Source organism: Mesoplodon densirostris, chromosome 8, assembly GCF_025265405.1.
Source record: "Mesoplodon densirostris isolate mMesDen1 chromosome 8, mMesDen1 primary haplotype, whole genome shotgun sequence".
Taxonomy (NCBI): Eukaryota; Metazoa; Chordata; class Mammalia; order Artiodactyla; family Ziphiidae; genus Mesoplodon; species Mesoplodon densirostris.
In genome coordinates this window covers 112,037,753-112,062,204 of record NC_082668.1, presented here as the reverse complement: position 1 = coordinate 112,062,204, position 24,452 = coordinate 112,037,753, and positions in this window count along the sequence as shown.

Genomic DNA, 24,452 nt, shown 5'->3' with positions numbered 1-24,452 from the left:
ACTCAGGGGAGGAGCGAGTGTGCAGCTAGTGTCCCTGTGCACTTGCTAGAGAGCACAAGGAGGTGAACTACGTGTCGACTGGAAGCGGGGGTCTGAGGGCAGAAGCCTTGTGTTCCCGTTTTGAAAGCTCCATTCCTGCTGCCTTGAAGCTACCCGAATGACCCCGTTTTCGGACGGGCCTCTCGGCACTGGAGGCAGGGCTCGGGAACGAGAAGGCATTTTCTCTGAATAATCAGGGTGCTTCCGGAGCCGTGTTGGGAGCTCATCCTGTCAGGCTGTCGGACTACAGGGAACGGCCCCTTGAGGGCCTGCCTCGAGAAAGGCCTTGAGTCGCCCTGCAGGAACGGAGCACACAGCGAGCTCTTGGAGGTCTTAGTCACTGGTGTGCTTTATTGGATCGGTGCTGCCCGTTTCAGGACTCCTGGACGCTTCGGGTGTGCACCCTTTTCCCTGCGAAAACCCCCGGCCCCTGGGGGCATGCTGTGCCACACCCAGGCCCCTAGGCCCTTGAGAGAGGGGCCTACTGTGCATGCCGAGGGAAGGACTACACCCAGCGCTTTTAAAGGGGACGCCTACGATGCCTCGGCACTCCAACAGCATCAGGCACGCCTTGCTAGCCAGTCCCCCGTGCCCTGGAAGGGTTCGACATTGACCTTCTCTCAGCTGCACTGAGGAAAGAGTCTGCTTCGAACGCCTTCTGGCCCCTCGGTTGGAAAGTCACTCTACTCACGGAGAGAGTCAGCTTGCACGGCAGCGGCAACTAAAGCCGAGTTCTTCAGGCAAACACAGCACTGCGGTCTTTTGGAAGAGGCAGGCGCTTAGAGGCCTCACGAGAGCCTGCCTTGGTTGAGGCCGTTTGCTCCACGCAGAACACCCTGCGTCAACAAGTGGATGCAGGGGAGGGCCCACTGTGTACCAGGTGTGGTTTGGGGCCAGCTTACGTTTCCTGCCTGTCTGGCTTGCAATGCGGGCCTGAAGGCACAGGCCGCCTTTCCCACTGTGAAAGTTCCCTTGGTCGGGCCTTGAACTCCACGATGAGACCACCCCTCGGGACGGGCCTCTCGTCACGGTAGGCATGGCTCTGGGAAGCAAATGAGTTCTCTCTCGGAAAACAGGGTGCGCCCAGGGCCCGCTCGGGAGCTCATGCTGCGATGCTCTAATACCTACCTGGAGACCGAACGTCAGCCCCTCGCCTCGAGGAAAGTCGCTTTATTGCCCTGCTGAAGCGGGGGCATGCAGCCCTTTCCAAGAGGCCTTCGTCGCGCCTCTCTTTTCTTCTCTTCTTGGTTAGTGCGCCGCCCGGGAAGCCCAGGACCCTCGCGTTCGCACCCTAGTCCCTGCAAGGCCCCTGAATACCGGCAGGCTCCACTGGCCTGCTCAGCGGCATCCAGGCCCGGAAAGCCCTTCCCAGTCTCTCTGTGTATGCCGAGGGTAGGGCAGCGCACTGCACACCGCCTGGAGGGAGCCAGATTGCCTCAGCACTGCACCAGCTACAGGGAACCTCTTCCCTCACGTCCTACTTGTCGAGGAACTCGGCCTCATTGCCCTTGTCGGAGCTGCACTTAGGAAAAGAATCTGCTTCGCAGGCCTTCTAGGAACCCTTAGCCGAGGGCACCATACTTAGGGGAGAAAGTCAGCTTGCGTTCCTGCTGCCGCTGCAGTACAGTGCTTCCTCTTACCCGGCAGGCCTTTGGTAGAGGCTGAGCCCCGATAGAGCCTACCTAGAGGTTTCCTTGGATGCGGGAGTTGGCTACATGCGGAACACCCCGTGAAGAAAAGTGGACTCAGGGGAGGAGCGAGTGTGCAGCTAGTGTCCCTGTGCACTTGCTAGAGAGCACAAGGAGGTGAACTACGTGTCGACTGGAAGCGGGGGTCTGAGGGCAGAAGCCTTGTGTTCCCGTTTTGAAAGCTCCATTCCTGCTGCCTTGAAGCTACCCGAATGACCCCGTTTTCGGACGGGCCTCTAGGCACTGGAGGCAGGGCTCGGGAACGAGAAGGCATTTTCTCTGAATAATCAGGGTGCTTCCGGAGCCGTGTTGGGAGCTCATCCTGTCAGGCTGTCGGACTACAGGGAACGGCCCCTTGAGGGCCTGCCTCGAGAAAGGCCTTGAGTCGCCCTGCAGGAACGGAGCACACAGCGAGCTCTTGGAGGTCTTAGTCACTGGTGTGCTTTATTGGATCGGTGCTGCCCGTTTCAGGACTCCTGGACGCTTCGGGTGTGCCCCCTTTTCCCTGCGAAAACCCCCGGTCCCTGGGGGCATGCTGTGCCACACCCAGGCCCCTAGGCCCTTGAGAGAGGGGCCTACTGTGCATGCCGAGGGAAGGACTACACCCAGCGCTTTTAAAGGGGACGCCTACGATGCCTCGGCACTCCAACAGCATCAGGCACGCCTTGCTAGCCAGTCCCCCGTGCCCTGGAAGGGTTCGACATTGACCTTCTCTCAGCTGCACCGAGGAAAGAGTCTGCTTCGAACGCCTTCTGGCCCCTCGGTTGGAAAGTCACTCTACTCACGGAGAGAGTCAGCTTGCACGGCAGCGGCAACTAAAGCCGAGTTCTCCAGGCAAACACAGCACTGCGGTCTTTTGGAAGAGGCAGGCGCTTAGAGGCCTCACGAGAGCCTGCCTTGGTTGAGGCCGTTTGCTCCACGCAGAACACCCTGCGTCAACAAGTGGATGCAGGGCAGGGCCCACTGTGTACCTGGTGTGGTTTGGGGCCAGCTTACGTTTCCTGCCTGTCTGGCTTGCAATGCGGGCCTGAAGGCACAGGCCGCCTTCCCCACTGTGAAAGTTCCCTTGGTCGGGCCTTGAACTCCACGATGAGACCACCCCTCGGGACGGGCCTCTCGTCACGGTAGGCATGGCTCTGGGAAGCAAATGAGTTCTCTCTCGGAAAACAGGGTGCGCCCAGGGCCCGCTCGGGAGCTCATGCTGCGATGCTCTAATACCTACCTGGAGACCGAACGTCAGCCCCTCGCCTCGAGGAAAGTCGCTTTATTGCCCTGCTGAAGCGGGGGCATGCAGCCCTTTCCAAGAGGCCTTCGTCGCGCCTCTCTTTTCTTCTCTTCTTGGTTAGTGCGCCGCCCGGGAAGCCCAGGACCCTCGCGTTCGCACCCTAGTCCCTGCAAGGCCCCTGAATCCCGGCAGGCTCCACTGGCCTGCTCAGCGGCATCCAGGCCCGGAAAGCCCTTCCCAGTCTCTCTGTGTATGCCGAGGGTAGTGCAGCGCACTGCACAACGCCTGGAGAGAGCTAGATTTCCTCAGCACTGCACCAGCTACAGGGAACCTCTTCCCTCACGTCCTACGTGTCGAGGAACTCGGCCTCATTGCCCTTGTCGGAGCTGCACTTAGGAAAAGAATCTGCTTCGCAGGCCTTCTAGGAACCCTTAGCCGAGGGCACCATACTTAGGGGAGAAAGTCAGCTTGCGTTCCTGCTGCCGCTGCAGTACAGTGCTTCCTCTTACCCGGCAGGCCTTTGGTAGAGGCTGAGCCCCGATAGAGCCTACCTAGAGGTTTCCTTGGATGCGGGAGTTGGCTACATGCGGAACACCCCGTGAAGAAAAGTGGACTCAGGGGAGGAGCGAGTGTGCAGCTAGTGTCCCTGTGCACTTGCTAGAGAGCACAAGGAGGTGAACTACGTGTCGACTGGAAGCGGGGGTCTGAGGGCAGAAGCCTTGTGTTCCCGTTTTGAAAGCTCCATTCCTGCTGCCTTGAAGCTACCCGAATGACCCCGTTTTCGGACGGGCCTCTAGGCACTGGAGGCAGGGCTCGGGAACGAGAAGGCATTTTCTCTGAATAATCAGGGTGCTTCCGGAGCCGTGTTGGGAGCTCATCCTGTCAGGCTGTCGGACTACAGGGAACGGCCCCTTGAGGGCCTGCCTCGAGAAAGGCCTTGAGTCGCCCTGCAGGAACGGAGCACACAGCGAGCTCTTGGAGGTCTTAGTCACTGGTGTGCTTTATTGGATCGGTGCTGCCCGTTTCAGGACTCCTGGACGCTTCGGGTGTGCCCCCTTTTCCCTGCGAAAACCCCCGGCCCCTGGGGGCATGCTGTGCCACACCCAGGCCCCTAGGCCCTTGAGAGAGGGGCCTACTGTGCATGCCGAGGGAAGGACTACACCCAGCGCTTTTAAAGGGGACGCCTACGATGCCTCGGCACGCCAACAGCATCAGGCACGCCTTGCTAGCCAGTCCCCCGTGCCCTGGAAGGGTTCGACATTGACCTTCTCTCAGCTGCACTGAGGAAAGAGTCTGCTTCGAACGCCTTCTGGCCCCTCGGTTGGAAAGTCACTCTACTCACGGAGAGAGTCAGCTTGCACGGCAGCGGCAACTAAAGCCGAGTTCTCCAGGCAAACACAGCACTGCGGTCTTTTGGAAGAGGCAGGCGCTTAGAGGCCTCACGAGAGCCTGCCTTGGTTGAGGCCGTTTGCTCCACGCAGAACACCCTGCGTCAACAAGTGGATGCAGGGCAGGGCCCACTGTGTACCTGGTGTGGTTTGGGGCCAGCTTACGTTTCCTGCCTGTCTGGCTTGCAATGCGGGCCTGAAGGCACAGGCCGCCTTCCCCACTGTGAAAGTTCCCTTGGTCGGGCCTTGAACTCCACGATGAGACCACCCCTCGGGACGGGCCTCTCGTCACGGTAGGCATGGCTCTGGGAAGCAAATGAGTTCTCTCTCGGAAAACAGGGTGCGCCCAGGGCCCGCTCGGGAGCTCATGCTGCGATGCTCTAATACCTACCTGGAGACCGAACGTCAGCCCCTCGCCTCGAGGAAAGTCGCTTTATTGCCCTGCTGAAGCGGGGGCATGCAGCCCTTTCCAAGAGGCCTTCGTCGCGCCTCTCTTTTCTTCTCTTCTTGGTTAGTGCGCCGCCCGGGAAGCCCAGGACCCTCGCGTTCGCACCCTAGTCCCTGCAAGGCCCCTGAATACCGGCAGGCTCCACTGGCCTGCTCAGCGGCATCCAGGCCCGGAAAGCCCTTCCCAGTCTCTCTGTGTATGCCGAGGGTAGGGCAGCGCACTGCACACCGCCTGGAGAGAGCTAGATTTCCTCAGCACTGCACCAGCTACAGGGAACCTCTTCCCTCACGTCCTACTTGTCGAGGAACTCGGCCTCATTGCCCTTGTCGGAGCTGCACTTAGGAAAAGAATCTGCTTCGCAGGCCTTCTAGGAACCCTTAGCCGAGGGCACCATACTTAGGGGAGGAAGTCAGCTTGCGTTCCTGCTGCCGCTGCAGTACAGTGCTTCCTCTTACCCGGCAGGCCTGTGGTAGAGGCTGAGCCCCGATAGAGCCTACCTAGAGGTTTCCTTGGATGCGGGAGTTGGCTACATGCGGAACACCCCGTGAAGAAAAGTGGACTCAGGGGAGGAGCGAGTGTGCAGCTAGTGTCCCTGTGCACTTGCTAGAGAGCACAAGGAGGTGAACTACGTGTCGACTGGAAGCGGGGGTCTGAGGGCAGAAGCCTTGTGTTCCCGTTTTGAAAGCTCCATTCCTGCTGCCTTGAAGCTACCCGAATGACCCCGTTTTCGGACGGGCCTCTAGGCACTGGAGGCAGGGCTCGGGAACGAGAAGGCATTTTCTCTGAATAATCAGGGTGCTTCCGGAGCCGTGTTGGGAGCACATCCTGTCAGGCTGTCAGACTACAGGGAATGGCCCCTTGAGGGCCTGCCTCGAGAAAGGCCTTGAGTCGCCCTGCAGGAACGGAGCACACAGCGAGCTCTTGGAGGTCTTAGTCACTGGTGTGCTTTATTGGATCGGTGCTGCCCGTTTCAGGACTCCTGGACGCTTCGGGTGTGCACCCTTTTCCCTGCGAAAACCCCCGGCCCCTGGGGGCATGCTGTGCCACACCCAGGCCCCTAGGCCCTTGAGAGAGGGGCCTACTGTGCATGCCGAGGGAAGGACTACACCCAGCGCTTTTAAAGGGGACGCCTACGATGCCTCGGCACTCCAACAGCATCAGGCACGCCTTGCTAGCCAGTCCCCCGTGCCCTGGAAGGGTTCGACATTGACCTTCTCTCAGCTGCACTGAGGAAAGAGTCTGCTTCGAACGCCTTCTGGCCCCTCGGTTGGAAAGTCACTCTACTCACGGAGAGAGTCAGCTTGCACGGCAGCGGCAACTAAAGCCGAGTTCTTCAGGCAAACACAGCACTGCGGTCTTTTGGAAGAGGCAGGCGCTTAGAGGCCTCACGAGAGCCTGCCTTGGTTGAGGCCGTTTGCTCCACGCAGAACACCCTGCGTCAACAAGTGGATGCAGGGGAGGGACCACTGTGTACCAGGTGGGGTTTGGGGCCAGCTTACGTTTCCTGCCTGTCTGGCTTGCAATGCGGGCCTGAAGGCACAGGCCGCCTTCCCCACTGTGAAAGTTCCCTTGGTCGGGCCTTGAACTCCACGATGAGACCACCCCTCGGGACGGGCCTCTCGTCACGGTAGGCATGGCTCTGGGAAGCAAATGAGTTCTCTCTCGGAAAACAGGGTGCGCCCAGGGCCCGCTCGGGAGCTCATGCTGCGATGCTCTAATACCTACCTGGAGACCGAACGTCAGCCCCTCGCCTCGAGGAAAGTCGCTTTATTGCCCTGCTGAAGCGGGGGCATGCAGCCCTTTCCAAGAGGCCTTCGTCGCGCCTCTCTTTTCTTCTCTTCTTGGTTAGTGCGCCGCCCGGGAAGCCCAGGACCCTCGCGTTCGCACCCTAGTCCCTGCAAGGCCCCTGAATCCCGGCAGGCTCCACTGGCCTGCTCAGCGGCATCCAGGCCCGGAAAGCCCTTCCCAGTCTCTCTGTGTATGCCGAGGGTAGTGCAGCGCACTGCACAACGCCTGGAGAGAGCTAGATTTCCTCAGCACTGCACCAGCTACAGGGAACCTCTTCCCTCACGTCCTACGTGTCGAGGAACTCGGCCTCATTGCCCTTGTCGGAGCTGCACTTAGGAAAAGAATCTGCTTCGCAGGCCTTCTAGGAACCCTTAGCCGAGGGCACCATACTTAGGGGAGAAAGTCAGCTTGCGTTCCTGCTGCCGCTGCAGTACAGTGCTTCCTCTTACCCGGCAGGCCTTTGGTAGAGGCTGAGCCCCGATAGAGCCTACCTAGAGGTTTCCTTGGATGCGGGAGTTGGCTACATGCGGAACACCCCGTGAAGAAAAGTGGACTCAGGGGAGGAGCGAGTGTGCAGCTAGTGTCCCTGTGCACTTGCTAGAGAGCACAAGGAGGTGAACTACGTGTCGACTGGAAGCGGGGGTCTGAGGGCAGAAGCCTTGTGTTCCCGTTTTGAAAGCTCCATTCCTGCTGCCTTGAAGCTACCCGAATGACCCCGTTTTCGGACGGGCCTCTAGGCACTGGAGGCAGGGCTCGGGAACGAGAAGGCATTTTCTCTGAATAATCAGGGTGCTTCCGGAGCCGTGTTGGGAGCTCATCCTGTCAGGCTGTCGGACTACAGGGAACGGCCCCTTGAGGGCCTGCCTCGAGAAAGGCCTTGAGTCGCCCTGCAGGAACGGAGCACACAGCGAGCTCTTGGAGGTCTTAGTCACTGGTGTGCTTTATTGGATCGGTGCTGCCCGTTTCAGGACTCCTGGACGCTTCGGGTGTGCCCCCTTTTCCCTGCGAAAACCCCCGGCCCCTGGGGGCATGCTGTGCCACACCCAGGCCCCTAGGCCCTTGAGAGAGGGGCCTACTGTGCATGCCGAGGGAAGGACTACACCCAGCGCTTTTAAAGGGGACGCCTACGATGCCTCGGCACTCCAACAGCATCAGGCACGCCTTGCTAGCCAGTCCCCCGTGCCCTGGAAGGGTTCGACATTGACCTTCTCTCAGCTGCACTGAGGAAAGAGTCTGCTTCGAACGCCTTCTGGCCCCTCGGTTGGAAAGTCACTCTACTCACGGAGAGAGTCAGCTTGCACGGCAGCGGCAACTAAAGCCGAGTTCTTCAGGCAAACACAGCACTGCGGTCTTTTGGAAGAGGCAGGCGCTTAGAGGCCTCACGAGAGCCTGCCTTGGTTGAGGCCGTTTGCTCCACGCAGAACACCCTGCGTCAACAAGTGGATGCAGGGGAGGGCCCACTGTGTACCTGGTGTGGTTTGGGGCCAGCTTACGTTTCCTGCCTGTCTGGCTTGCAATGCGGGCCTGAAGGCACAGGCCGCCTTCCCCACTGTGAAAGTTCCCTTGGTCGGGCCTTGAACTCCACGATGAGACCACCCCTCGGGACGGGCCTCTCGTCACGGTAGGCATGGCTCTGGGAAGCAAATGAGTTCTCTCTCGGAAAACAGGGTGCGCCCAGGGCCCGCTCGGGAGCTCATGCTGCGATGCTCTAATACCTACCTGGAGACCGAACGTCAGCCCCTCGCCTCGAGGAAAGTCGCTTTATTGCCCTGCTGAAGCGGGGGCATGCAGCCCTTTCCAAGAGGCCTTCGTCGCGCCTCTCTTTTCTTCTCTTCTTGGTTAGTGCGCCGCCCGGGAAGCCCAGGACCCTCGCGTTCGCACCCTAGTCCCTGCAAGGCCCCTGAATCCCGGCAGGCTCCACTGGCCTGCTCAGCGGCATCCAGGCCCGGAAAGCCCTTCCCAGTCTCTCTGTGTATGCCGAGGGTAGGGCAGCGCACTGCACACCGCCTGGAGAGAGCTAGATTTCCTCAGCACTGCACCAGCTACAGGGAACCTCTTCCCTCACGTCCTACTTGTCGAGGAACTCGGCCTCATTGCCCTTGTCGGAGCTGCACTTAGGAAAAGAATCTGCTTCGCAGGCCTTCTAGGAACCCTTAGCCGAGGGCACCATACTTAGGGGAGAAAGTCAGCTTGCGTTCCTGCTGCCGCTGCAGTACAGTGCTTCCTCTTACCCGGCCGGCCTTTGGTAGAGGCTGAGCCCCGATAGAGCCTACCTAGAGGTTTCCTTGGATGCGGGAGTTGGCTACATGCGGAACACCCCGTGAAGAAAAGTGGACTCAGGGGAGGAGCGAGTGTGCAGCTAGTGTCCCTGTGCACTTGCTAGAGAGCACAAGGAGGTGAACTACGTGTCGACTGGAAGCGGGGGTCTGAGGGCAGAAGCCTTGTGTTCCCGTTTTGAAAGCTCCATTCCTGCTGCCTTGAAGCTACCCGAATGACCCCGTTTTCGGACGGGCCTCTAGGCACTGGAGGCAGGGCTCGGGAACGAGAAGGCATTTTCTCTGAATAATCAGGGTGCTTCCGGAGCCGTGTTGGGAGCACATCCTGTCAGGCTGTCAGACTACAGGGAACGGCCCCTTGAGGGCCTGCCTCGAGAAAGGCCTTGAGTCGCCCTGCAGGAACGGAGCACACAGCAAGCTCTTGGAGGTCTTAGTCACTGGTGTGCTTTATTGGATCGGTGCTGCCCGTTTCAGGACTCCTGGACGCTTCGGGTGTGCACCCTTTTCCCTGCGAAAACCCCCGGCCCCTGTGGGCATGCTGTGCCACACCCAGGTCCCTAGGCCCTTGAGAGAGGGGCCTACTGTGCATGCCGAGGGAAGGACTACACCCAGCGCTTTTAAAGGGGACGCCTACGATGCCTCGGCACTCCAACAGCATCAGGCACGCCTTGCTAGCCATTCCCCCGTGCCCTGGAAGGGTTCGACATTGACCTTCTCTCAGCTGCACCGAGGAAAGAGTCTGCTTCGAACACCTTCTGGCCCCTCGGTTGGAAAGTCACTCTACTCACGGAGAGAGTCATCTTGCACGGCAGCGGCAACTAAAGCCGAGTTCTCCAGGCAAACACAGCACTGCGGTCTTTTGGAAGAGGCAGGCGCTTAGAGGCCTCACGAGAGCCTGCCTTGGTTGAGGCCGTTTGCTCCACGCAGAACACCCTGCGTCAACAAGTGGATGCATGGCAGGGCCCACTGTGTACCAGGTGTGGTTTGGGGCCAGCTTACGTTTCCTGCCTGTCTGGCTTGCAATGCGGGCCTGAAGGCACAGGCCGCCTTTCCCACTGTGAAAGTTCCCTTGGTCGGGCCTTGAACTCCACGATGAGACCACCCCTCGGGACGGGCCTCTCGTCACGGTAGGCATGGCTCTGGGAAGCAAATGAGTTCTCTCTCGGAAAACAGGGTGCGCCCAGGGCCCGCTCGGGAGCTCATGCTGCGATGCTCTAATACCTACCTGGAGACCGAACGTCAGCCCCTCGCCTCGAGGAAAGTCGCTTTATTGCCCTGCTGAAGCGGGGGCATGCAGCCCTTTCCAAGAGGCCTTTGTCGCGCCTCTCTTTTCTTCTCTTCTTGGTTAGTGCGCCGCCCGGGAAGCCCAGGACCCTCGCGTTCGCACCCTAGTCCCTGCAAGGCCCCTGAATCCCGGCAGGCTCCACTGGCCTGCTCAGCGGCATCCAGGCCCGGAAAGCCCTTCCCAGTCTCTCTGTGTATGCCGAGGGTAGGGCAGCGCACTGCACACCGCCTGGAGAGAGCTAGATTTCCTCAGCACTGCACCAGCTACAGGGAACCTCTTCCCTCACGTCCTACGTGTCGAGGAACTCGGCCTCATTGCCCTTGTCGGAGCCGCACTTAGGAAAAGAATCTGCTTCGCAGGCCTTCTAGGAACCCTTAGCCGAGGGCACCATACTTAGGGGAGAAAGTCAGCTTGCGTTCCTGCTGCCGCTGCAGTACAGTGCTTCCTCTTACCCGACAGGCCTTTGGTAGAGGCTGAGCCCCGATAGAGCCTACCTAGAGGTTTCCTTGGATGCGGGAGTTGGCTACATGCGGAACACCCCGTGAAGAAAAGTGGACTCAGGGGAGGAGCGAGTGTGCAGCTAGTGTCCCTGTGCACTTGCTAGAGAGCACAAGGAGGTGAACTACGTGTCGACTGGAAGCGGGGGTCTGAGGGCAGAAGCCTTGTGTTCCCGTTTTGAAAGCTCCATTCCTGCTGCCTTGAAGCTACCCGAATGACCCCGTTTTCGGACGGGCCTCTAGGCACTGGAGGCAGGGCTCGGGAACGAGAAGGCATTTTCTCTGAATAATCAGGGTGCTTCCGGAGCCGTGTTGGGAGCTCATCCTGTCAGGCTGTCGGACTACAGGGAACGGCCCCTTGAGGGCCTGCCTCGAGAAAGGCCTTGAGTCGCCCTGCAGGAACGGAGCACACAGCGAGCTCTTGGAGGTCTTAGTCACTGGTGTGCTTTATTGGATCGGTGCTGCCCGTTTCAGGACTCCTGGACGCTTCGGGTGTGCCCCCTTTTCCCTGCGAAAACCCCCGGCCCCTGGGGGCATGCTGTGCCACACCCAGGCCCCTAGGCCCTTGAGAGAGGGGCCTACTGTGCATGCCGAGGGAAGGACTACACCCAGCGCTTTTAAAGGGGACGCCTACGATGCCTCGGCACTCCAACAGCATCAGGCACGCCTTGCTAGCCAGTCCCCCGTGCCCTGGAAGGGTTCGACATTGACCTTCTCTCAGCTGCACTGAGGAAAGAGTCTGCTTCGAACGCCTTCTGGCCCCTCGGTTGGAAAGTCACTCTACTCACGGAGAGAGTCAGCTTGCACGGCAGCGGCAACTAAAGCCGAGTTCTTCAGGCAAACACAGCACTGCGGTCTTTTGGAAGAGGCAGGCGCTTAGAGGCCTCACGAGAGCCTGCCTTGGTTGAGGCCGTTTGCTCCACGCAGAACACCCTGCGTCAACAAGTGGATGCAGGGGAGGGCCCACTGTGTACCTGGTGTGGTTTGGGGCCAGCTTACGTTTCCTGCCTGTCTGGCTTGCAATGCGGGCCTGAAGGCACAGGCCGCCTTCCCCACTGTGAAAGTTCCCTTGGTCGGGCCTTGAACTCCACGATGAGACCACCCCTCGGGACGGGCCTCTCGTCACGGTAGGCATGGCTCTGGGAAGCAAATGAGTTCTCTCTCGGAAAACAGGGTGCGCCCAGGGCCCGCTCGGGAGCTCATGCTGCGATGCTCTAATACCTACCTGGAGACCGAACGTCAGCCCCTCGCCTCGAGGAAAGTCGCTTTATTGCCCTGCTGAAGCGGGGGCATGCAGCCCTTTCCAAGAGGCCTTCGTCGCGCCTCTCTTTTCTTCTCTTCTTGGTTAGTGCGCCGCCCGGGAAGCCCAGGACCCTCGCGTTCGCACCCTAGTCCCTGCAAGGCCCCTGAATCCCGGCAGGCTCCACTGGCCTGCTCAGCGGCATCCAGGCCCGGAAAGCCCTTCCCAGTCTCTCTGTGTATGCCGAGGGTAGGGCAGCGCACTGCACACCGCCTGGAGAGAGCTAGATTTCCTCAGCACTGCACCAGCTACAGGGAACCTCTTCCCTCACGTCCTACTTGTCAAGGAACTCGGCCTCATTGCCCTTGTCGGAGCTGCACTTAGGAAAAGAATCTGCTTCGCAGGCCTTCTAGGAACCCTTAGCCGAGGGCACCATACTTAGGGGAGAAAGTCAGCTTGCGTTCCTGCTGCCGCTGCAGTACAGTGCTTCCTCTTACCCGGCAGGCCTTTGGTAGAGGCTGAGCCCCGATAGAGCCTACCTAGAGGTTTCCTTGGATGCGGGAGTTGGCTACATGCGGAACACCCCGTGAAGAAAAGTGGACTCAGGGGAGGAGCGAGTGTGCAGCTAGTGTCCCTGTGCACTTGCTAGAGAGCACAAGGAGGTGAACTACGTGTCGACTGGAAGCGGGGGTCTGAGGGCAGAAGCCTTGTGTTCCCGTTTTGAAAGCTCCATTCCTGCTGCCTTGAAGCTACCCGAATGACCCCGTTTTCGGACGGGCCTCTAGGCACTGGAGGCAGGGCTCGGGAACGAGAAGGCATTTTCTCTGAATAATCAGGGTGCTTCCGGAGCCGTGTTGGGAGCACATCCTGTCAGGCTGTCAGACTACAGGGAACGGCCCCTTGAGGGCCTGCCTCGAGAAAGGCCTTGAGTCGCCCTGCAGGAACGGAGCACACAGCAAGCTCTTGGAGGTCTTAGTCACTGGTGTGCTTTATTGGATCGGTGCTGCCCGTTTCAGGACTCCTGGACGCTTCGGGTGTGCACCCTTTTCCCTGCGAAAACCCCCGGCCCCTGTGGGCATGCTGTGCCACACCCAGGTCCCTAGGCCCTTGAGAGAGGGGCCTACTGTGCATGCCGAGGGAAGGACTACACCCAGCGCTTTTAAAGGGGACGCCTACGATGCCTCGGCACTCCAACAGCATCAGGCACGCCTTGCTAGCCATTCCCCCGTGCCCTGGAAGGGTTCGACATTGACCTTCTCTCAGCTGCACCGAGGAAAGAGTCTGCTTCGAACACCTTCTGGCCCCTCGGTTGGAAAGTCACTCTACTCACGGAGAGAGTCATCTTGCACGGCAGCGGCAACTAAAGCCGAGTTCTCCAGGCAAACACAGCACTGCGGTCTTTTGGAAGAGGCAGGCGCTTAGAGGCCTCACGAGAGCCTGCCTTGGTTGAGGCCGTTTGCTCCACGCAGAACACCCTGCGTCAACAAGTGGATGCAGGGCAGGGCCCACTGTGTACCTGGTGTGGTTTGGGGCCAGCTTACGTTTCCTGCCTGTCTGGCTTGCAATGCGGGCCTGAAGGCACAGGCCGCCTTCCCCACTGTGAAAGTTCCCTTGGTCGGGCCTTGAACTCCACGATGAGACCACCCCTCGGGACGGGCCTCTCGTCACGGTAGGCATGGCTCTGGGAAGCAAATGAGTTCTCTCTCGGAAAACAGGGTGCGCCCAGGGCCCGCTCGGGAGCTCATGCTGCGATGCTCTAATACCTACCTGGAGACCGAACGTCAGCCCCTCGCCTCGAGGAAAGTCGCTTTATTGCCCTGCTGAAGCGGGGGCATGCAGCCCTTTCCAAGAGGCCTTCGTCGCGCCTCTCTTTTCTTCTCTTCTTGGTTAGTGCGCCGCCCGGGAAGCCCAGGACCCTCGCGTTCGCACCCTAGTCCCTGCAAGGCCCCTGAATCCCGGCAGGCTCCACTGGCCTGCTCAGCGGCATCCAGGCCCGGAAAGCCCTTCCCAGTCTCTCTGTGTATGCCGAGGGTAGGGCAGCGCACTGCACACCGCCTGGAGAGAGCTAGATTTCCTCAGCACTGCACCAGCTACAGGGAACCTCTTCCCTCACGTCCTACTTGTCGAGGAACTCGGCCTCATTGCCCTTGTCGGAGCTGCACTTAGGAAAAGAATCTGCTTCGCAGGCCTTCTAGGAACCCTTAGCCGAGGGCACCATACTTAGGGGAGAAAGTCAGCTTGCGTTCCTGCTGCCGCTGCAGTACAGTGCTTCCTCTTACCCGGCAGGCCTTTGGTAGAGGCTGAGCCCCGATAGAGCCTACCTAGAGGTTTCCTTGGATGCGGGAGTTGGCTACATGCGGAACACCCCGTGAAGAAAAGTGGACTCAGGGGAGGAGCGAGTGTGCAGCTAGTGTCCCTGTGCACTTGCTAGAGAGCACAAGGAGGTGAACTACGTGTCGACTGGAAGCGGGGGTCTGAGGGCAGAAGCCTTGTGTTCCCGTTTTGAAAGCTCCATTCCTGCTGCCTTGAAGCTACCCGAATGACCCCGTTTTCGGACGGGCCTCTAGGCACTGGAGGCAGGGCTCGGGAACGAGAAGGCATTTTCTCTGAATAATCAGGGTGCTTCCGGAGCCGTGTTGGGAGCTCATCCTGTCAGGCTGTCGGACTACAGGGAACGGCCCCTTGAGGGCCTGCCTCGAGAAAGGCCTTGAGTCGCCCTGCAGGAACGGAGCACACAGCGAGCTCTTGGAGGTCTTAGTCACTGGTGTGCTTTATTGGATTGGTGCTGCCCGTTTCAGGACTCCTGGACGCTTCGGGTGTGCCCCCTTTTCCCTGCGAAAACCCCCGGCCCCTGGGGGCATGCTGTGCCACACCCAGGCCCCTAGGCCCTTGAGAGAGGGGCCTACTGTGCATGCCGAGGGAAGGACTACACCCAGCGCTTTTAAAGGGGACGCCTACGATGCCTCGGCACTCCAACAGCATCAGGCACGCCTTGCTAGCCAGTCCCCCGTGCCCTGGAAGGGTTCGACATTGACCTTCTCTCAGCTGCACTGAGGAAAGAGTCTGCTTCGAACGCCTTCTGGCCCCTCGGTTGGAAAGTCACTCTACTCACGGAGAGAGTCAGCTTGCACGGCAGCGGCAACTAAAGCCGAGTTCTTCAGGCAAACACAGCACTGCGGTCTTTTGGAAGAGGCAGGCGCTTAGAGGCCTCACGAGAGCCTGCCTTGGTTGAGGCCGTTTGCTCCACGCAGAACACCCTGCGTCAACAAGTGGATGCAGGGGAGGGCCCACTGTGTACCAGGTGTGGTTTGGGGCCAGCTTACGTTTCCTGCCTGTCTGGCTTGCAATGCGGGCCTGAAGGCACAGGCCGCCTTTCCCACTGTGAAAGTTCCCTTGGTCGGGCCTTGAACTCCACGATGAGACCACCCCTCGGGACGGGCCTCTCGTCACGGTAGGCATGGCTCTGGGAAGCAAATGAGTTCTCTCTCGGAAAACAGGGTGCGCCCAGGGCCCGCTCGGGAGCTCATGCTGCGATGCTCTAATACCTACCTGGAGACCGAACGTCAGCCCCTCGCCTCGAGGAAAGTCGCTTTATTGCCCTGCTGAAGCGGGGGCATGCAGCCCTTTCCAAGAGGCCTTTGTCGCGCCTCTCTTTTCTTCTCTTCTTGGTTAGTGCGCCGCCCGGGAAGCCCAGGACCCTCGCGTTCGCACCCTAGTCCCTGCAAGGCCCCTGAATCCCGGCAGGCTCCACTGGCCTGCTCAGCGGCATCCAGGCCCGGAAAGCCCTTCCCAGTCTCTCTGTGTATGCCGAGGGTAGGGCAGCGCACTGCACACCGCCTGGAGAGAGCTAGATTTCCTCAGCACTGCACCAGCTACAGGGAACCTCTTCCCTCACGTCCTACTTTTCGAGGAACTCGGCCTCATTGCCCTTGTCGGAGCTGCACTTAGGAAAAGAATCTGCTTCGCAGGCCTTCTAGGAACCCTTAGCCGAGGGCACCATACTTAGGGGAGAAAGTCAGCTTGCGTTCCTGCTGCCGCTGCAGTACAGTGCTTCCTCTTACCCGGCAGGCCTTTGGTAGAGGCTGAGCCCCGATAGAGCCTACCTAGAGGTTTCCTTGGATGCGGGAGTTGGCTACATGCGGAACACCCCGTGAAGAAAAGTGGACTCAGGGGAGGAGCGAGTGTGCAGCTAGTGTCCCTGTGCACTTGCTAGAGAGCACAAGGAGGTGAACTACGTGTCGACTGGAAGCGGGGGTCTGAGGGCAGAAGCCTTGTGTTCCCGTTTTGAAAGCTCCATTCCTGCTGCCTTGAAGCTACCCGAATGACCCCGTTTTCGGACGGGCCTCTAGGCACTGGAGGCAGGGCTCGGGAACGAGAAGGCATTTTCTCTGAATAATCAGGGTGCTTCCGGAGCCGTGTTGGGAGCTCATCCTGTCAGGCTGTCGGACTACAGGGAACGGCCCCTTGAGGGCCTGCCTCGAGAAAGGCCTTGAGTCGCCCTGCAGGAACGGAGCACACAGCGAGCTCTTGGAGGTCTTAGTCACTGGTGTGCTTTATTGGATCGGTGCTGCCCGTTTCAGGACTCCTGGACGCTTCGGGTGTGCACCCTTTTCCCTGCGAAAACCCCCGGCCCCTGGGGGCATGCTGTGCCACACCCAGGCCCCTAGGCCCTTGAGAGAGGGGCCTACTGTGCATGCCGAGGGAAGGACTACACCCAGCGCTTTTAAAGGGGACGCCTACGATGCCTCGGCACTCCAACAGCATCAGGCACGCCTTGCTAGCCAGTCCCCCGTGCCCTGGAAGGGTTCGACATTGACCTTCTCTCAGCTGCACTGAGGAAAGAGTCTGCTTCGAACGCCTTCTGGCCCCTCGGTTGGAAAGTCACTCTACTCACGGAGAGAGTCAGCTTGCACGGCAGCGGCAACTAAAGCCGAGTTCTTCAGGCAAACACAGCACTGCGGTCTTTTGGAAGAGGCAGGCGCTTAGAGGCCTCACGAGAGCCTGCCTTGGTTGAGGCCGTTTGCTCCACGCAGAACACCCTGCGTCAACAAGTGGATGCAGGGGAGGGCCCACTGTGTACCTGGTGTGGTTTGGGGCCAGCTTACGTTTCCTGCCTGTCTGGCTTGCAATGCGGGCCTGAGGGCACAGGCCGCCTTCCCCACTGTGAAAGTTCCCTTGGTCGGGCCTTGAACTCCACGATGAGACCACCCCTCGGGACGGGCCTCTCGTCACGGTAGGCATGGCTCTGGGAAGCAAATGAGTTCTCTCTCGGAAAACAGGGTGCGTCCAGGGCCCGCTCGGGAGCTCATGCTGCGATGCTCTAATACCTACCTGGAGACCGAACGTCAGCCCCTCGCCTCGAGGAAAGTCGCTTTATTGCCCTGCTGAAGCGGGGGCATGCAGCCCTTTCCAAGAGGCCTTCGTCGCGCCTCTCTTTTCTTCTCTTCTTGGTTAGTGCGCCGCCCGGGAAGCCCAGGACCCTCGCGTTCGCACCCTAGTCCCTGCAAGGCCCCTGAATACCGGCAGGCTCCACTGGCCTGCTCAGCGGCATCCAGGCCCGGAAAGCCCTTCCCAGTCTCTCTGTGTATGCCGAGGGTAGGGCAGCGCACTGCACACCGCCTGGAGGGAGCCAGATTGCCTCAGCACTGCACCAGCTACAGGGAACCTCTTCCCTCACGTCCTACTTGTCGAGGAACTCGGCCTCATTGCCCTTGTCGGAGCTGCACTTAGGAAAAGAATCTGCTTCGCAGGCCTTCTAGGAACCCTTAGCCGAGGGCACCATACTTAGGGGAGAAAGTCAGCTTGCGTTCCTGCTGCCGCTGCAGTACAGTGCTTCCTCTTACCCGGCAGGCCTTTGGTAGAGGCTGAGCCCCGATAGAGCCTACCTAGAGGTTTCCTTGGATGCGGGAGTTGGCTACATGCGGAACACCCCGTGAAGAAAAGTGGACTCAGGGGAGGAGCGAGTGTGCAGCTAGTGTCCCTGTGCACTTGCTAGAGAGCACAAGGAGGTGAACTACGTGTCGACTGGAAGCGGGGGTCTGAGGGCAGAAGCCTTGTGTTCCCGTTTTGAAAGCTCCATTCCTGCTGCCTTGAAGCTACCCGAATGACCCCGTTTTCGGACGGGCCTCTCGGCACTGGAGGCAGGGCTCGGGAACGAGAAGGCATTTTCTCTGAATAATCAGGGTGCTTCCGGAGCCGTGTTGGGAGCTCATCCTGTCAGGCTGTCCGACTACAGGGAACGGCCCCTTGAGGGCCTGCCTCGAGAAAGACCTTGAGTCGCCCTGCAGGAACGGAGCACACAGCGAGCTCTTGGAGGTCTTAGTCACTGGTGTGCTTTATTGGATCGGTGCTGCCCGTTTCAGGACTCCTGGACGCTTCGGGTGTGCACCCTTTTCCCTGCGAAAACCCCCGGCCCCTGGGGGCATGCTGTGCCACACCCAGGCCCCTAGGCCCTTGAGAGAGAGGCCTACTGTGCATGCCGAGGGAAGGACTACACCCAGCGCTTTTAAAGGGGACGCCTACGATGCCTCGGCACTCCAACAGCATCAGGCACGCCTTGCTAGCCAGTCCCCCGTGCCCTGGAAGGGTTCGACATTGACCTTCTCTCAGCTGCACTGAGGAAAGAGTCTGCTTCGAACGCCTTCTGGCCCCTCGGTTGGAAAGTCACTCTACTCACGGAGAGAGTCAGCTTGCACGGCAGCGGCAACTAAAGCCGAGTTCTTCAGGCAAACACAGCACTGCGGTCTTTTGGAAGAGGCAGGCGCTTAGAGGCCTCACGAGAGCCTGCCTTGGTTGAGGCCGTTTGCTCCACGCAGAACACCCTGCGTCAACAAGTGGATGCAGGGGAGGGCCCACTGTGTACCTGGTGTGGTTTGGGGCCAGCTTACGTTTCCTGCCTGTCTGGCTTGCAATGCGGGCCTGAGGGCACAGGCCGCCTTCCCCACTGTGAAAGTTCCCTTGGTCGGGCCTTGAACTCCACGATGAGACCACCCCTCGGGACGGGCCTCTCGTCACGGTAGGCATGGCTCTGGGAAGCAAATGAGTTCTCTCTCGGAAAACAGGGTGCGTCCAGGGCCCGCTCGGGAGCTCATGCTGCGATGCTCTAATACCTACCTGGAGACCGAACGTCAGCCCCTCGCCTCGAGGAAAGTCGCTTTATTGCCCTGCTGAAGCGGGGGCATGCAGCCCTTTCCAAGAGGCCTTCGTCGCGCCTCTCTTTTCTTCTCTTCTTGGTTAGTGCGCCGCCCGGGAAGCCCAGGACCCTCGCGTTCGCACCCTAGTCCCTGCAAGGCCCCTGAATACCGGCAGGCTCCACTGGCCTGCTCAGCGGCATCCAGGCCCGGAAAGCCCTTCCCAGTCTCTCTGTGTATGCCGAGGGTAGGGCAGCGCACTGCACACCTCCTGGAGAGAGCCAGATTTCCTCAGCACTGCACCAGCTACAGGGAACCTCTTCCCACACGTCCTACTTGTCGAGGAACTCGGCCTCATTGCCCTTGTCGGAGCTGCACTTAGGAAAAGAATCTGCTTCGCAGGCCTTCTAGGAACCCTTAGCCGAGGGCACCATACTTAGGGGAGAAAGTCAGCTTGCGTTCCTGCTGCCGCTGCAGTACAGTGCTTCCTCTTACCCGGCAGGCCTTTGGTAGAGGCTGAGCCCCGATAGAGCCTACCTAGAGGTTTCCTTGGATGCGGGAGTTGGCTACATGCGGAACACCCCGTGAAGAAAAGTGGACTCAGGGGAGGAGCGAGTGTGCAGCTAGTGTCCCTGTGCACTTGCTAGAGAGCACAAGGAGGTGAACTACGTGTCGACTGGAAGCGGGGGTCTGAGGGCAGAAGCCTTGTGTTCCCGTTTTGAAAGCTCCATTCCTGCTGCCTTGAAGCTACCCGAATGACCCCGTTTTCGGACGGGCCTCTCGGCACTGGAGGCAGGGCTCGGGAACGAGAAGGCATTTTCTCTGAATAATCAGGGTGCTTCCGGAGCCGTGTTGGGAGCTCATCCTGTCAGGCTGTCGGACTACAGGGAACGGCCCCTTGAGGGCCTGCCTCGAGAAAGGCCTTGAGTCGCCCTGCAGGAACGGAGCACACAGCGAGCTCTTGGAGGTCTTAGTCACTGGTGTGCTTTATTGGATCGGTGCTGCCCGTTTCAGGACTCCTGGACGCTTCGGGTGTGCACCCTTTTCCCTGCGAAAACCCCCGGCCCCTGGGGGCATGCTGTGCCACACCCAGGCCCCTAGGCCCTTGAGAGAGGGGCCTACTGTGCATGCCGAGGGAAGGACTACACCCAGCGCTTTTAAAGGGGACGCCTACGATGCCTCGGCACTCCAACAGCATCAGGCACGCCTTGCTAGCCAGTCCCCCGTGCCCTGGAAGGGTTCGACATTGACCTTCTCTCAGCTGCACTGAGGAAAGAGTCTGCTTCGAACGCCTTCTGGCCCCTCGGTTGGAAAGTCACTCTACTCACGGAGAGAGTCAGCTTGCACGGCAGCGGCAACTAAAGCCGAGTTCTTCAGGCAAACACAGCACTGCGGTCTTTTGGAAGAGGCAGGCGCTTAGAGGCCTCACGAGAGCCTGCCTTGGTTGAGGCCGTTTGCTCCACGCAGAACACCCTGCGTCAACAAGTGGATGCAGGGGAGGGCCCACTGTGTACCTGGTGTGGTTTGGGGCCAGCTTACGTTTCCTGCCTGTCTGGTTTGCAATGCCGGCCTGAGGGCACAGGCCGCCTTCCCCACTGTGAAAGTTCCCTTGGTCGGGCCTTGAACTCCACGATGAGACCACCCCTCGTGACGGGCCTCTCGTCACGGTAGGCATGGCTCTGGGAAGCAAATGAGTTCTCTCTCGGAAAACAGGGTGCGTCCAGGGCCCGCTCGGGAGCTCATGCTGCGATGCTCTAATACCTACCTGGAGACCGAACGTCAGCCCCTCGCCTCGAGGAAAGTCGCTTTATTGCCCTGCTGAAGCGGGGGCATGCAGCCCTTTCCAAGAGGCCTTCGTCGCGCCTCTCTTTTCTTCTCTTCTTGGTTAGTGCGCCGCCCGGGAAGCCCAGGACCCTCGCGTTCGCACCCTAGTCCCTGCAAGGCCCCTGAATACCGGCAGGCTCCACTGGCCTGCTCAGCGGCATCCAGGCCCGGAAAGCCCTTCCCAGTCTCTCTGTGTATGCCGAGGGTAGGGCAGCGCACTGCACACCGCCTGGAGGGAGCTAGATTGCCTCAGCACTGCACCAGCTACAGGGAACCTCTTCCCTCACGTCCTACTTGTCAAGGAACTCGGCCTCATTGCCCTTGTCGGAGCTGCACTTAGGAAAAGAATCTGCTTCGCAGGCCTTCTAGGAACCCTTAGCCGAGGGCACCATACTTAGGGGAGAAAGTCAGCTTGCGTTCCTGCTGCCGCTGCAGTACAGTGCTTCCTCTTACCCGGCAGGCCTTTGGTAGAGGCTGAGCCCCGATAGAGCCTACCTAGAGGTTTCCTTGGATGCGGGAGTTGGCTACATGCGGAACACCCCGTGAAGAAAAGTGGACTCAGGGGAGGAGCGAGTGTGCAGCTAGTGTCCCTGTGCACTTGCTAGAGAGCACAAGGAGGTGAACTACGTGTCGACTGGAAGCGGGGGTCTGAGGGCAGAAGCCTTGTGTTCCCGTTTTGAAAGCTCCATTCCTGCTGCCTTGAAGCTACCCGAATGACCCCGTTTTCGGACGGGCCTCTAGGCACTGGAGGCAGGGCTCGGGAACGAGAAGGCATTTTCTCTGAATAATCAGGGTGCTTCCGGAGCCGCGTTGGGAGCTCATCCTGTCAGGCTGTCGGACTACAGGGAACGGCCCCTTGAGGGCCTGCCTCGAGAAAGGCCTTGAGTCGCCCTGCAGGAACGGAGCACACAGCGAGCTCTTGGAGGTCTTAGTCACTGGTGTGCTTTATTGGATCGGTGCTGCCCGTTTCAGGACTCCTGGACGCTTCGGGTGTGCCCCCTTTTCCCTGCGAAAACCCCCGGCCCCTGGGGGCATGCTGTGCCACACCCAGGCCCCTAGGCCCTTGAGAGAGGGGCCTACTGTGCATGCCGAGGGAAGGACTACACCCAGCGCTTTTAAAGGGGACGCCTACGATGCCTCGGCACTCCAACAGCATCAGGCACGCCTTGCTAGCCAGTCCCCCGTGCCCTGGAAGGGTTCGACATTGACCTTCTCTCAGCTGCACTGAGGAAAGAGTCTGCTTCGAACGCCTTCTGGCCCCTCGGTTGGAAAGTCACTCTACTCACGGAGAGAGTCAGCTTGCACGGCAGCGGCAACTAAAGCCGAGTTCTTCAGGCAAACACAGCACTGCGGTCTTTTGGAAGAGGCAGGCGCTTAGAGGCCTCACGAGAGCCTGCCTTGGTTGAGGCCGTTTGCTCCACGCAGAACACCCTGCGTCAACAAGTGGATGCAGGGGAGGGCCCACTGTGTACCTGGTGTGGTTTGGGGCCAGCTTACGTTTCCTGCCTGTCTGGCTTGCAATGCGGGCCTGAGGGCACAGGCCGCCTTCCCCACTGTGAAAGTTCCCTTGGTCGGGCCTTGAACTCCACGATGAGACCAGCCCTCGGGACGGGCCTCTCGTCACGGTAGGCATGGCTCTGGGAAGCAAATGAGTTCTCTCTCGGAAAACAGGGTGCGTCCAGGGCCCGCTCGGGAGCTCATGCTGCGATGCTCTAATACCTACCTGGAGACCGAACGTCAGCCCCTCGCCTCGAGGAAAGTCGCTTTATTGCCCTGCTGAAGCGGGGGCATGCAGCCCTTTCCAAGAGGCCTTCGTCGCGCCTCTCTTTTCTTCTCTTCTTGGTTAGTGCGCCGCCCGGGAAGCCCAGGACCCTCGCGTTCGCACCCTAGTCCCTGCAAGGCCCCTGAATACCGGCAGGCTCCACTGGCCTGCTCAGCGGCATCCAGGCCCGGAAAGCCCTTCCCAGTCTCTCTGTGTATGCCGAGGGTAGGGCAGCGCACTGCACACCGCCTGGAGGGAGCCAGATTGCCTCAGCACTGCACCAGCTACAGGGAACCTCTTCCCTCACGTCCTACTTGTCGAGGAACTCGGCCTCATTGCCCTTGTCGGAGCTGCACTTAGGAAAAGAATCTGCTTCGCAGGCCTTCTAGGAACCCTTAGCCGAGGGCACCATACTTAGGGGAGAAAGTCAGCTTGCGTTCCTGCTGCCGCTGCAGTACAGTGCTTCCTCTTACCCGGCAGGCCTTTGGTAGAGGCTGAGCCCCGATAGAGCCTACCTAGAGGTTTCCTTGGATGCGGGAGTTGGCTACATGCGGAACACCCCGTGAAGAAAAGTGGACTCAGGGGAGGAGCGAGTGTGCAGCTAGTGTCCCTGTGCACTTGCTAGAGAGCACAAGGAGGTGAACTACGTGTCGACTGGAAGCGGGGGTCTGAGGGCAGAAGCCTTGTGTTCCCGTTTTGAAAGCTCCATTCCTGCTGCCTTGAAGCTACCCGAATGACCCCGTTTTCGGACGGGCCTCTCGGCACTGGAGGCAGGGCTCGGGAACGAGAAGGCATTTTCTCTGAATAATCAGGGTGCTTCCGGAGCCGCGTTGGGAGCTCATCCTGTCAGGCTGTCGGACTACAGGGAACGGCCCCTTGAGGGCCTGCCTCGAGAAAGGCCTTGAGTCGCCCTGCAGGAACGGAGCACACAGCGAGCTCTTGGAGGTCTTAGTCACTGGTGTGCTTTATTGGATCGGTGCTGCCCGTTTCAGGACTCCTGGACGCTTCGGGTGTGCACCCTTTTCCCTGCGAAAACCCCCGGCCCCTGGGGGCATGCTGTGCCACACCCAGGCCCCTAGGCCCTTGAGAGAGAGGCCTACTGTGCATGCCGAGGGAAGGACTACACCCAGCGCTTTTAAAGGGGACGCCTACGATGCCTCGGCACTCCAACAGCATCAGGCACGCCTTGCTAGCCAGTCCCCCGTGCCCTGGAAGGGTTCGACATTGACCTTCTCTCAGCTGCACTGAGGAAAGAGTCTGCTTCGAACGCCTTCTGGCCCCTCGGTTGGAAAGTCACTCTACTCACGGAGAGAGTCAGCTTGCACGGCAGCGGCAACTAAAGCCGAGTTCTTCAGGCAAACACAGCACTGCGGTCTTTTGGAAGAGGCAGGCGCTTAGAGGCCTCACGAGAGCCTGCCTTGGTTGAGGCCGTTTGCTCCACGCAGAACACCCTGCGTCAACAAGTGGATGCAGGGGAGGGCCCACTGTGTACCTGGTGTGGTTTGGGGCCAGCTTACGTTTCCTGCCTGTCTGGCTTGCAATGCGGGCCTGAGGGCACAGGCCGCCTTCCCCACTGTGAAAGTTCCCTTGGTCGGGCCTTGAACTCCACGATGAGACCACCCCTCGGGACGGGCCTCTCGTCACGGTAGGCATGGCTCTGGGAAGCAAATGAGTTCTCTCTCGGAAAACAGGGTGCGTCCAGGGCCCGCTCGGGAGCTCATGCTGCGATGCTCTAATACCTACCTGGAGACCGAACGTCAGCCCCTCGCCTCGAGGAAAGTCGCTTTATTGCCCTGCTGAAGCGGGGGCATGCAGCCCTTTCCAAGAGGCCTTCGTCGCGCCTCTCTTTTCTTCTCTTCTTG